The sequence below is a fragment of the Periplaneta americana genome, chromosome 6, assembly GCF_040183065.1.
Source record: "Periplaneta americana isolate PAMFEO1 chromosome 6, P.americana_PAMFEO1_priV1, whole genome shotgun sequence".
Classification (NCBI taxonomy): Eukaryota; Metazoa; Arthropoda; class Insecta; order Blattodea; family Blattidae; genus Periplaneta; species Periplaneta americana.
This window is the reverse complement of record NC_091122.1, coordinates 186,918,291-186,931,939: the sequence shown is the minus strand read 5'-3', so window position 1 is coordinate 186,931,939 and position 13,649 is coordinate 186,918,291. Positions and strand designations below refer to the sequence as shown.

General features: G+C 37.9%; 1 protein-coding gene across 10 annotated transcripts in view; it reads left to right on the top strand.

The window, feature by feature from the left end:
- Positions 1-13,649, top strand: part of bi (T-box transcription factor bifid) — a 389,284-nt gene that overhangs the window by 57,371 nt on the left and 318,264 nt on the right. The window lies entirely within an intron of this gene.

The following is a 13,649-nucleotide window of genomic DNA, read 5'->3' as shown; positions in this document are numbered from 1 at the left end:
CATTCCATTTGATCAATGTTGTAGAAGCATAACCTGACTAAACAAATTCTAAAGAATGCATTGCAGGTGGCAACAAAACAACTCCCATAAAGAGAAATGTAATTATTGCTATGTTACCATTTTTTCCGAATGATAAAAAAAAAACGTTCCATGTTAAAACAAATTCTGTAACAAGGATACAGGACGAGTACATCCATCTAGCGGTATAAGAGAGAAACAAGAAGACCGAAAACGGGGGTTTTAGACAGTCGTTGGTTCTGCATATGTTCAGTTTACACACTTCAACATTGATAGCCATGTACCAGAACGCTGAGACTGAATCAACTGATAGTATCATCCGAAAAATTCATGTGTAGCTGATTTTAATTTTCTATACCTCTGAGAAGGTTTACATTGTAGTTGTCAGTTTATTTTGTTAACTTACTTACTTACTGGCTTTTAAGGAACCCGGAGGTTCATTGCCGCCCTCACATAAGCCCGCCATTGATCCCTATCCTGAGCAAGATTAATCCATTCTCTATCATCATATCCTACCTCCCTCAAATCCATTTTAATATTAACCTCCCATCTACGTCTCAGCCTCCCTAAAGGTCTTTTTCTTTCCGGCCTCCCAACTAACACTCTATATGCATTTCTGGATTCGCCCATACGTGCTACATGCCCTGCCCATCTCAAACGTCTGGATTTAATGTTCCTAATTATGTCAGGTGAAGAATACAATGCGTGCAGTTCTCTGTTGTGTAACTTTCTCCATTCTCCTGTAACTTCATCCCTCTTAGCCCCAAATATTTTCCTAAGCACTTTATTCTCAAACACCCTTAACCTATGTTCCTCTCTCAAAGTGAGAGTCCAAGTTTCACAGCCATACAGAACAACCGGTAATATAACTGTTCAGTTTATTTTGTTACCAACTTAAAACTGTGTTGAACATTTTGTTGTAAACTTACCAATGACATACTGTTTACAGTCAATCTTTCTAAAAAGAAGTGATACCTTTTTCATCACCAGCAATCTACACCTCGTCTGAACAATTCATCACTGCAATCTCCTTCATTTGGCTCAAGGAATGATATTGTATGTCATATGTAGTAAATTAATTTAATATGTTTGTGGTTCTAACTTGTTTCACATTGCTTCCTACTCCACGGTTTCGTCTCCAGTGTACTGATTTATCATCGAGGAAAATCTTGACATCATGTATTAATACTTTAGCACAAGAATTTATGTAAAATTAGAATACTGCAGGTTTTTAGAAAGGCTGTATTTACATGTCAGTGTCCATTTAAGAATCAAGGAGAACCTGAATTTTGAGGCGTGTGCACAATGTAGGCCTATACAGGTCATCTGTTCGTTTCAGAAATGGATCCTAATACAAAGACGGAGAGATCTAGAAACCAACTTTTAAAAAATTACAGTATTTCAATGTCGTGATCCTGAGAGACAAGAACGTAAGCTACGCATCCCTATCCCTATCCCTGTCCCTGTCCCTGACCCAGTTCAGTTTGAAGAGGCATCCGTGAAAATCAGTTTTGACAATGCGCTTGCAACAGATTTTATGTGAACATGAAATTACTTGTCTGTGGTGATGAATTTCGCACTTTCCTAATTCCATAAATAAAAAAAAAACTGATAGAAATAGGAATTTAAATTAAAGTCTTAAGATAGACCAAGAGTGTAACAATTTCAAGACCAAGATGGTGTCTGTAATCCATTAAGATGCAGATCGTCGGGAAGAATGTTCGTGATGCACGATAGCTGTTTAGTTGTTCAAGAAAGTGTTCAGTCTTGACTAGGCACAATGCATTGTCGCGAGTTCGATGTCCGTGTAGAGTAGGTTACGCATATCTGGCAGCTGTTGTTTCAAAATAAATTTCCAAATTCGTGCGTTCCGAATGGTAGCATTCCGCTTCAAAATTTGCCAGTTTGCACAGGGACCTAAGTTTGGGTCTGACTGAGACGAGCGCTGGACCACTTGAAGGAACAATAACACAGCAGGATATTACAACTACTAAAAACAACGGTATTAACATTTGATTTAATAGATCTAGGTTTTTGTGTTGCTAGGCTACACAAGGAATATTGCAACTCTTAACAAATATAAAAAGTAGATAGATTATTTCGTCCATGATTGGTTACATTTTACTGTACCACGGAAAAAAGTAAAGAAATATTATACGAGTTACCGTAGTACAAACAATATGAACATAATAAATTACAGAACACTTTCTTGGACCTTATAGACAATGGGAAAACATTTCGAAGCCACGGAGAAAGCTTTTAAAGTTACTTAGAAGCCGAAATACGCCGTCGGTCTAAGGCTCAGATCATTAAGGCCCAGTTGTATAAAAGTCACTTCCTATAGGTTATTTTTAACTGAACGTTAGTAAATAACTAGATGTTAGTTTCTGCTATGTTGTATAAAATGAACTTATGTACATGTAAACTAAGTTCAGTACTAGCTGATATTTGCAGTAAAATATGTGGCAACATCGCGAAACATGAATTAAATTTATTCTTATACAAAGCCAGTTGATTTTCAACTGTTTTGTCAATGACACAGGAAACATAATCATCGACGCCGCCTCAATGAGCGTCTGAAGACATGTGGGGAAGATCATGAGCTTTGGGTTCAGAGCAGGATTTCGTTTTGTTGTAACTGAGGACGTATCCTTTGTTCAAGTTCTTCCACTACAAATTTTGATAACCGAAATATAATTTAAAATTATATTTCACCGAGTTCAATGAACGGATTTCCTCGCTTGTGGAAGATACGAGGAGCAAGGCGAAATTCAATATCATCATCAGATGAGGTATCAGAAAAATCAGAAACCAGGAAATAATACGTTAATTTGCAATCAAACGTAATCTATACAAATACTAAAAGTGTTTATAATGCCATTTAATCGCAGAAGGAAATTAAAAGTTAACAAATATATATCTAAATGAACTTCACGCACAATTTTACTTGTAAGAAAAAATGTTTCTCTTTTCTTTTGGAAATATTTTCTCTAAACTCTAGTTAATATGATTAACTCGAAAATATCGTCAGTCACAGGCAAATTTAACTTAGATTTTAAGATGAAATAATCTAAAGTTAGTAAGCTATTTATATAATAAAAAAATTCGCAGTTGAGTGTAATTGAAGATTAATTTGATGTTTTAATCTGACGTTAATTCTTTATACAACTGGTCCTAAATGCATTGCAGAATGACGGAAGTGAATTTTAATATCGACAATTAAAAACCCAGTCTTAGTTTTCTTATCGCCCATCATCTCCGAGGTTAATATAGAGGCCTACGTTAGTGTTTCGTGCCTAACTCTTAACCATAGGATACATAGCCCTCTTTATTCAGCCTCATGAAGTTTTATCAACCTGGCAGAAGTATTCAGAACCTTCGCAACTGGTTTTTTTGTTCCAAGACTCCATCGTCAGAGACAGCCTGTGCAGGCGTCCGAAAAAACAATTGCCGCGAGTATAAGTCACCAAGGAAGATTCTGTTGCAATTAGAGCTACATCGAGATACAGAGCGTATCGGAAATCGGCTGAATTTGAAGATGTGTCAAGAACAACGCGGCGAGAGAGGGTGAGGGGTGTGAGTTACGTCACTCTCCCGATCAAAACAGCCACGATTTCTTTAACAAGACCTCCACAGCCTTCGATTTCTTGTCTCCACTTTAGTGCTCCCTCCATTGGTGTCTTGACTTCGTTATAAAGTCTGTACACACAAATATACATTTCTTTATTTCGTAAAATATATATTTATTTACACTGTAAGTGGGCAAGCACCCGGTGGCAGTGGTATACACAATATAAACAATACACAATAAAATGATAAACAATACACAATACAATTATACTTACTTACTTACTTACTTACTTACTTACTTACTTACTGGCTTTTAAGGAACCCGGAGGTTCATTTCCGCCCTCACATAAGCCCGTCATTGGTCCCTATCCTTAGCAAGAATACAATTATACAATACACAATACAATTATATACAGAATACAATAAGGATACACAATAGAATTTAACACAATAATTACAATTAATAATAAAACATAAAATACTTAATTTTACAATACAACCTACATACGTATAGACCCTACATAAGTTTCAATAGTCTTTCACTTTATTCTCATCTCACTCACTGTAGTGGCACTATGACGCATTTCACTGACACTTTAGGATACATTTCACTGACACTATAGAACACATTTTATTGACGCTATAAATGATCACTGATCGGAACTATTCACTGTAAAACCATAACTTCACTGACTCACCTCGCTTCACTGATACAACAGTTCAAATAAGTCAAATAATTACACCCTTATGCATACTTATAAACAGAACTACATTTAAGCTAAACATTTCTAGTCAAGGCCCTCTTACACGCTATTTTTAAATAATTTACAATTCAAACCAAGGAAGTAACTCGTCAGGCTAAATAAATACATGTCACCTTAAAAAATTAAATGTTAAATGCCACCTTAATTTTAATAATAACGCCTTACCGAATAGATTAGGATTCATTTTTAAATTGCTTCAGTGTTAGGACTAAGACTTGCAACAATTTCCTTAGTAGACCTATACGAAAACATTGCCCTTTACTAACCATATTTATTGTTACCATTAGAGTGGCTTTGTTCTTTGGTTAGGCCTATAATTGTCCATTCTGGTCACTTTCATAACTCTTTTGGTATTTCTGCATTGTTCACACTCCTATGTATCCATGAAGTTAATTTATGTATTTTAATTTTTTTCCTTTATGTTTGTCTCAATTCTAAATTGAAATACTGTCTTCAAATATAAACATTCCACAGCCCAGCATAGAGGAAAATGTCCGTTGCGAAATACCAAATTGCAGCATACTTTCGTAAAGAGGTCTAATTTGTATTGTTTTGCAAACTCAGCTGAATGTCAAAGCATGGCGTTTGATCACACAACGAAACGAAAATCTAAATGCGCTACTTCGTGTTTCTGTTGTCCTTTCCTCGGTAAATTGTAGTCAATCGCTATACCCTAGATATTGCTGCGTTTAATACCATTATAATAAATCTCTATTGACGCGGTCGTTAAATCCCTTCCAATATGTCATTGTATACAGAATGTTCAGGATTTAAGAATAATAAGCATGGAGTTCCTCTGAGATGAATTTTAGGTTCATTTTTGTTTCTAGTTATATTAATGATTTATCCTCAACCATAAATAATTTATTCCAGGTAATCCTATTTTCAGATGATATACGAGTGATTATCTCCAGTAAAAAAAAATACGATTACTTTATAAACACTTCTAATAAAGCGATAAATCTAATGAATGATTTATTTAGTGAAGTAAATTAGCGCTTGATGTTGGTAGAACATGACATGTAATCGAATTTTGTACACAGTGTAACAGTGCTCGGTTTTCCTACAATATTGGAGTAGGCCTAAATGGAACTGATCTCAAAGAATTATAAACACGGAGTTTGGAACTGTATGTAGTCACACTTTCTCCTAAATTGAGCTGTGCTTATCATATATAAGATCTTTATCTCTAATGGGCCATATAAATATCCTTAAAATGGTAGACTATATTTTGCACACTTCATTTCCATAATAAAATATGAGTGTGGATTAATATTTTGGGATAACTCATTTGAAACTAAATAGGCCTATATTTTTGTTTTACAAAAGAAAACTCTAAGAATTACAAAATTTCAATGTTTACTAATATTGACCTTACCTTATGAGTAGGCCTAAATTGTTTGCCTGGTGATGTTTTATGCTAAAAGCCCATATACAGTACTTTGAGTACAATCAAGAAATTCATAACTTTGACACAAGACACAAGCCGGATGTCCATCTACCCTCTGTTAGTCTGTGCTGTTGCAAAAAGAGAGTTTAGTCGACCGTTAGCCTGTTTGACCGTGAAACGAGCGGGCCCGGTTTTGATTCCTAGTTGAGACAAGTTATCTGGTTTAGGTTTTTTTAAGAGCAAATACTGGGTAACTTTCGGGCGGCCGGGTAGCTCAGTTGGTAGAGCAGCTGGAAGGTCCGGGGTTCGATCCCAGGTGGTGACAGGATTTTTTTCTCGTTGCCAAACTTTCAGAACGGCCCCAAGGTTCACTCAGCCTTCTATAAAATTGAGTATCGGGTCTTTCCCGGGGGTAAAAGGCGGTCAGAGCGTGGTGCCGACCACACCACCTCATTCTAGTGCCGAGGTCACGGAAAGCATGGGGCTCTACCTCCAAGCCCCCCCAAGTGCCTTTATGGCATGTTACGGGGGTACCTTTACCTTTTACCTTTTTTTTACTGGGTAACTTTCGGCATTGGACCCTGGACTCATTTCGCTGGCATAATCACCTTCATCTCACTCAGACGCTAGAAACCATAGCAGTTGATAAATCGTCGTAAAATAACCAATAAAAAAAGAGTTTGCCATTCATGTAGGACTCCTAACTACAGTGCATCTTGAAGCTTTGAAGGCGAAGAGAAAAAGTTGAGAAGAGAGTAAAACTAACAGAATGTCTCAAATATCAATCCCTTCCGCTCAGCTGATGAATTGTTTTTGCTTGTAAATTCAGTCCATCTTCTGCTGTGTATCATATTATTTATTTTGTAGTTGTTACACATCTTAAAGCTAGAGTGCTGATGTACGAATCCTGGAATGCAATAAATGAAATAGATATAATTTTTAATGCAGCCACTTTTTACTCACAGCATTCTTGAAAATTTGTAACATAATGAATTCGTTGCTTCAAGGAATTTTTATAATTTATATATTACTCGTATCAAAGTCGTAGTAGTCCTGAATAATGGCGGAAATCAAACGGACAGGGTAAAGTGTAAGATCTGTTTAATGTGGAGTGTAGAAAACTGCATTTCTTCGAGATCATCTGCACAAGAAACAAGAATGCAACTGATTTCATTGTCCAAGACATTTTCTGCATATGGAACTAGTGTTAGGCTAGTAATTCAGTAATGCACGAGGGAATGCGTCTTTAATAAGTTGGTCTTCCTAGTATTGTTTAGCACAGGTTTTTCTCCATCTTGTAAAGTATGCCGACTGATTACATTCGCAAGTACTGCTTGGTGTTCCAGAATCTATCACTCGAGTAGAATACCTTCATTATATGCCATCACTACCTAGACCAGGCCTGCACAAGGTTTGCGCTCTCCGAGCCGGCTCACAGCTCATGAGCGGAGGCAGATATTAACTGCGCTCTGTAAAAGGGTGGACTGGAAGAAGGGGTAATCTCGTACAAAATATACGCAAAAGAAAGTACTATTATGAGTGCTTATGAAATGAATTCCCGTTCAGTGTTTGCAAACTATCTTGGAATATTATTAATTAATAAAGAAATATTTATTTTACAGAAATAATAGAAATTCTATAGCTACTAAATGTACAATATCATTTTCTTATATTTTTATTATCAGTACATCAAAAAGGGGTTTTATGCTGTTGGCAGCTGAAAGGAACAGTAGCCTACTGATCGTAATGAAACATCAGTTAAAGATGTTCGATGTCTGCCTTTTTTAAAGTTGATTATAGAAAATAGTTGCTCACAAATACAAATGTTGAGCCAAACATAGCAATCACTTTCACAGCCAGCCTGTGTAGTCGTGGATATTATTGCTAATGTTTAGTCTTGTAAAACTCAACCAGGCTAGTAGTATTATTCAAACGATCTTTAGCCCTTAGGTCACATTGAAGATCAATAAGTTCGAGCTGTAAATCGTTAAATGTTAAATGTTATGTTCCGTCTTTTAGATTCCTCCATACCGTACTGTAGCAGTAGGTAAGCAACGTGAAACAGTTACCGAGAATAGGCCTACACACTGCACTCCACTAGATAACTGAGTGGTCGTTTCCATCTCCTCTACCTATAGCAAGTCTATGTCATTCTGACGTATCTTCCTTTCCGTTTCGGCGAGCGGTAAACACGGCTCTCCCGCTCCGAAGGAGCGCGCGCGCTCGTTGAGCGCTGTTTGTGCAGGTATGACCTAGACAATTCTTGCCATAGGATTAGTTAGAATTATTTACTTCCACCTCGAGCTTGGCCTGTCATGCATCATGTTACATGGGTCTATAACAAACGAGAATTACCCTTAGTTTAGAAACTGTAGAAATCGCAGTGGAAACCGGAGTAGCACACAGAATTCCTCCACTACAAATGCAAGGCCGATTGAACGACGGAGCGACTGGACTCCATTCCAAAAATACACAAATCTAAAACAACGATAATTTTGGTCAAAAGTAGTTAATACCAAACAAAGCTCCATATGGTATAACAATGACACGAAATATTACGTGAACATCTTCGTCTTCCTTATCCCAAAGTTCTTAGACCAAGTCCATGAGATTACGTTATTCCAGCAGGTGTGCAACTTTTTTTTGGTTATTTTACGACGCTGTATCAACATCTAGGTTATTTAGCGTCTGAATGATAGGAAGGTAATAATGCCCGTGAAAATGAGTCCGGGATCCAGCACCGAAAGTTACCCAGCATTTGCTCGTATTGGATTGAGGGAAAACCTCGGAAAAAACCTCAACCAGGTAACTTGCCCCGACCGGGATTCGAACCCGGGCCACCTGGTTTCGCGACCAGACGCGCTGACCGTTACTCCACAGGTGTGGACCAAAAGCACTATATGGTGTAACAATGACACGAAATATTACGTGAACATCTTCCTCTTCCTTATCCCAAAGTTCTTAGACAAAGTCCATGAGATTATTTCGTTCCAGCAGGTGTGCAACCTTCTCTGGGTGTGATTAGATGTAGTCAGGGGTGAGCCCTAAACATGACAAGGCGCGAGATTGTGAAGCTTGTTGCATTTTCTGCATATTGAGAAGATCTCCTGTGATGCAGCTATCTTCACATGTTTTCTATGTCCACTTTTCAATCTGATTATTGCTGTTTCGTTTGAGTTGGCAGTTAGCGAATGTTCCTGGACGTTGTTCATGTTGCGGCGGCTGCTTCCAAATTTCGTTTGCTTCTTTTTTACATTTTGAGAACACTTCAATGTAGGTGAGTGTCTCTTTGATTGGTTTCCTTAGTTCACAGCTTTCTTTAGCTAAGTTGTCAGCCTTTTCATTTCCTAATATTCCAACATGTGATGGGATGTATTTCTGCTGATTTTGAGAGGACCTGTAGATCTTTTTTTGAAACAATTACCGCCGCAACATGGCGGTAACAGCGAAAATGATGCTTGCGCTATTACCCATTGGGCTGTCCCAATTTGTTTATCTTTCTTTTCTCTACGTTTCAGCCTGTTAGAGAGTGCATGCTAGTCATAGATAGATGGCAGTGGCGTCTTTTAGAAACAATTCAACTACATATTATAAGCAGCGAAGCGCGATCACACATCATTTCCAGTCTGTTCGCCGTGCTGGTGAGCGACAAGTCAAACACGAATATTGAACAATACAAACTATACGTATTTTTTTTTAAGATGAATACATTTTAACCTTTTGCAGCACAAAATAAAGTAATTTTTATGTCTTTCATATCATGAATCATAACAAAGCTTCGATTTTTTTTTTTAAACGTTAATTCTGCACACAATTTTAAACACAGATGGCACCTCTATGTATCCTCAAGGGGTGGTTGCATGGTGGAACATCTGTGCTATAATTGTAGAGAAATAAAGGAAATTGTGGTTCTTCTGAAGAAGCACTATGCTGCAGAGGTTAAAAAGATCTACATGTCTAGTAATGGCAAGAGTAAAAGAAAAATATTTTTTACAATATTATTACTATATCAAATATGGTTTTACCTTTATCTTCAATAAATCGCAATGTCTTGGTTTGTAGAGAAGTGTTGTCACAAGAAAATATGAAGCCATCAAAACTATTTTGACATTTAAATACCAAACATCCAGACCTAAGAGACAACCTGTTGAATTCTTTGAAAGGAAGCTAAACTACCCCCACAACGAGTAAACTGTTTTACTTCGGAAACCAGCACTGACGAAAAGGATAAGCAGAGAGTTATCTAGTTGCATTTCGCATTGCAAAAACCAGTAATTTATATATACAAATGGTCAAATAGACACTGAAATAGGCTATAGTTTTAGGCACCTAAAAATACAATTTCAGGCATCTAAAAATACGATAGTATGGACCTAAAATGTGTTTCTATCCACTTAAACAGCTGTGGAAATGCAATTAGATCTAATCATTAAGCACTAATATTACGATATAGACTACAGTTACAAAACCAGTAAAAAATTATCAAAACTGATTTTTCGGACAGCCGTGAATGTGGTGCAAATAGTGGTTCGTGAGGAGGAGGCCGGTCCTTTGGATAATAACTTGCAAATTGAACATGTGAACATAGACAAAATAACAGCCAGGAATAAAATCAACGGATTATTTCTAATAAAGTTCAATTATGTTAAAACTTATAATTAGAACATTTAGTGAATTAGATAACATAAGTAGAAATATAAAATAATTTTAAATGTAAAAGTTTCTTTTTACTAATAGCGGATACTTGACTGCTCGTCATTCACCCACATGAAGCCAGTTGTGTAGACCAGTTTGCCGACAGAGTCGTTGCCCAGGGTGCGCCATACGAGGCTGGTCTACGCTACAACCGCGATGAAATGGGATGATGATGGAGATTTGTTGGAATGCCACAGGGGAACCGGAGCTCCCGGAGAAAACTCCGCTTTTCAATGAAAGTCACAATTGCTTTCTAGAGGGCGCGTTCAAAGTTAGTTCCTCAATAATGTGTAGGCCTATGCAAGCTTCTTATTATTACCAGCAGTTTCGTTGTTCGGGATTAATAGCGTTCGGAAGAATTTTTTATTTATTTTATTGGGTTATTTTAAGACGCTGTATCAACATCTAGGTTATTTAGCGTCTGAATGAAATGAAAGTGATAATGCCGGCGAAATGAGTCCGGGGTCCAGCACCGAAAGTTACCCAGCATTTGCTCGTATTGGTTTCAGGGAAAACCCCGGAAAAAACCTCAACCAGATAACTTGCCCCAACCGGGATTCGAACCCGGGCCACCTGGTTTCGCGGCCAGACGCGCTAACTGTTACTCCACAGGTGTGGACTTTCGGAAGAATGACTTTCAGAATTTGGGTTTCGGAAATTTGAAAGTAGGATCACAGCCTGTCGGAAAACTCACGGCAGTCGTGGCAGCTGTGTGATGTGTGATCCAAGCCGTCAGTAAATATGCATGTTGGTCTCCTGTTAAAAATTCTCATCTAGCAAAAACAGGCTTGAACCGTGAAGACGTAACTGCCCATCCATCGGCGACTGCTTCGAATGTATCTTGGTACGAGATCTTGCCAGAGTCTGTAGTGCTTTCAGTGCCGCCCCGACTTCAAGACAATTGCGTGTCATCTGTCCAGCTTCTTTGTTTCGATAGGCGATTTTCTGAAAGTTTTTTCTTATCAAGTTCTGCTATTTTTTTTTCCGCTGATATATTTTTATGCAGTACATGAATTCATTTCGATATTTTAACGTTTTGTCTGTCTGCTCGTCCCGCGCCGTGGCGTCGTGGTGTAAGGCATCCTGCTTAGGACTCGCGTTATGGAATGCGCGCTGGTTCAAGTCCTCATGGGGAAGAAATTTTCTCATGAAATTTCGGCCAATGTATGGGACCGGTGTCCACCCAGCATCGTGATGCACTTGGGGAGCTACGATAGGTAGCGAAATCCGGTTACGAATGCCAGCAATAACGGCTGGGGGAATCATCGTGCTAACCACACGATACCGCCATTCTGGTTGGATGATCGTTCACCTCTGCTTCGACATGTGGACGTCAGGCCAGCAGCCGGCTGGTCGGTCTAGGCCCTTCACGGGCTGTAGCGCCACGTATTATTATTATTATCATTATTATTATTATTATTATTATTATTATTATTATTATTATTAGGGCAAATCGCAATATAGCGAACGTAGAAGCTCCGCCCATGACCCCTTCCACTTTCCCCGACTAGCTCAACAGACACTCTACGTGATAGGCTAGTGTTGTGTCGAATGCACATTTCATGTGGGTGAGGATAACTTCGCCTACTGGCGTTCGCTATATTGCGATTTATCCGTATTCATAATCTTGGAATTAGTTTATATTTGCATCTCAGAGTTATTACATAAGTCACGTCTGAGTAAATCGAGGACAGGTAAGATTAAAATAGCTTCTTATGCACAGAAAATTTGATAGGCTATTTTGTACATTCATTTTCTGTATTTCTTAAAATTATATTTATGTACACTCATTTTAATCTCAGAGAATTAACGAACAACGAGAGTGTATTGATTTAGTATGCAGTAATAGTACGTTAGGTTAGCAATTCATTATTTTATAATTCAAATTTTAACTATGCTCAATTGAATCGTGTTAAATATATATGCAATAAATGCAAGGCAAAAAAAAATTGGGTAATGAGCGAAGCAGATTATCTTGCGCTGTTGTAAAAGTTGTTCCCTAGATCAAACGTCCTATTTTAATTATGTAATTACTTTATATTTATTTCTAACAGGTGCAGCGGAGCGCACGGGTACGGCTAGTATATTATAAGTTGATTTAATGCTGAGCTAAACTTGTCTACAATTGAACCAGACGTCTCAAAACTGACAGCTGGCAGGCAATATCAACCATCCCACTAACAACCTGATAACACATCATTAAGTGTAGAAAAGTAATTTCATTTTTCTCAGAAAAACGTCATATAACGTAAAATATCCTTGTACTTACGTATTTCAGATTATACTTAATTTAAAATCTGTACCAATTTATTAAGGATGCTTAATGCACTGTATTATGCAAATATTTAACGAGTGTAACGTGTTTACGGGCCTAAATTATGCAAAACATTTTAGGGAGTCCGTGACAATCAAAAGGTTGGGAACCACTAGGCTGTACAAAAAATAGGAACAAGACACACGCACGAATCTGGGCACATTCCACGCTTCCATCTACACTGGGGTCCTCCTCCACATTACACAGAAATGCAAAGAGGAAATGTCGAATCGAAGTCTAGTGTTTGCAAGAAGGATGGCGACAGGGCGTAATGAAATAATTTAAACTAGCTCTCTGTTAAATCAGGTCGTCCATCGTACATGCGTCCTAGGACATCGTTGCTTTCCTCCCGCAGATATTTGAAGTACCGAAGCGTACAAGTTCGCCTTCGCTGCAGCCATTGTTTCGACACACGTGCAGTGTACTGGATGACTTTTTGGAGTCTCAGCTCCCTGCACCCCTTGCGTGTTAACAACCCCCTGAAGAGGGTGAACTTCATTGCAGAATGCACTTAGGTCTGACTTGTGTGCGTATTGATTTCACAATCTTCGTTCAGGATAATTTCGCTTAGCGATTGTTCAAGATGATGACAGCGATTACATCCAACGTTTCGAAACTCTGAACTAGTTCCATCTGCAGGTAACCATTTCAGTGCTGTAGCACGGTCAACTATTTCGCTTTATATTCCCGAGTCTATCATGTGCAAGTAGAGTCACCTGTTTGTTTAAATGTGATAATTAGGCCTACACTCGTGATTGCATGGAAGACGTTAATCTGCATCAAATATCAAAGTCTATTGTACCACTATTGTAATAACGCTCAAACATCAATTTTGTTTTTAAAAAATCAGGTAACATGATAACCTAAACTCTAAAAATGCTTGAAGCAGCGTTTGATG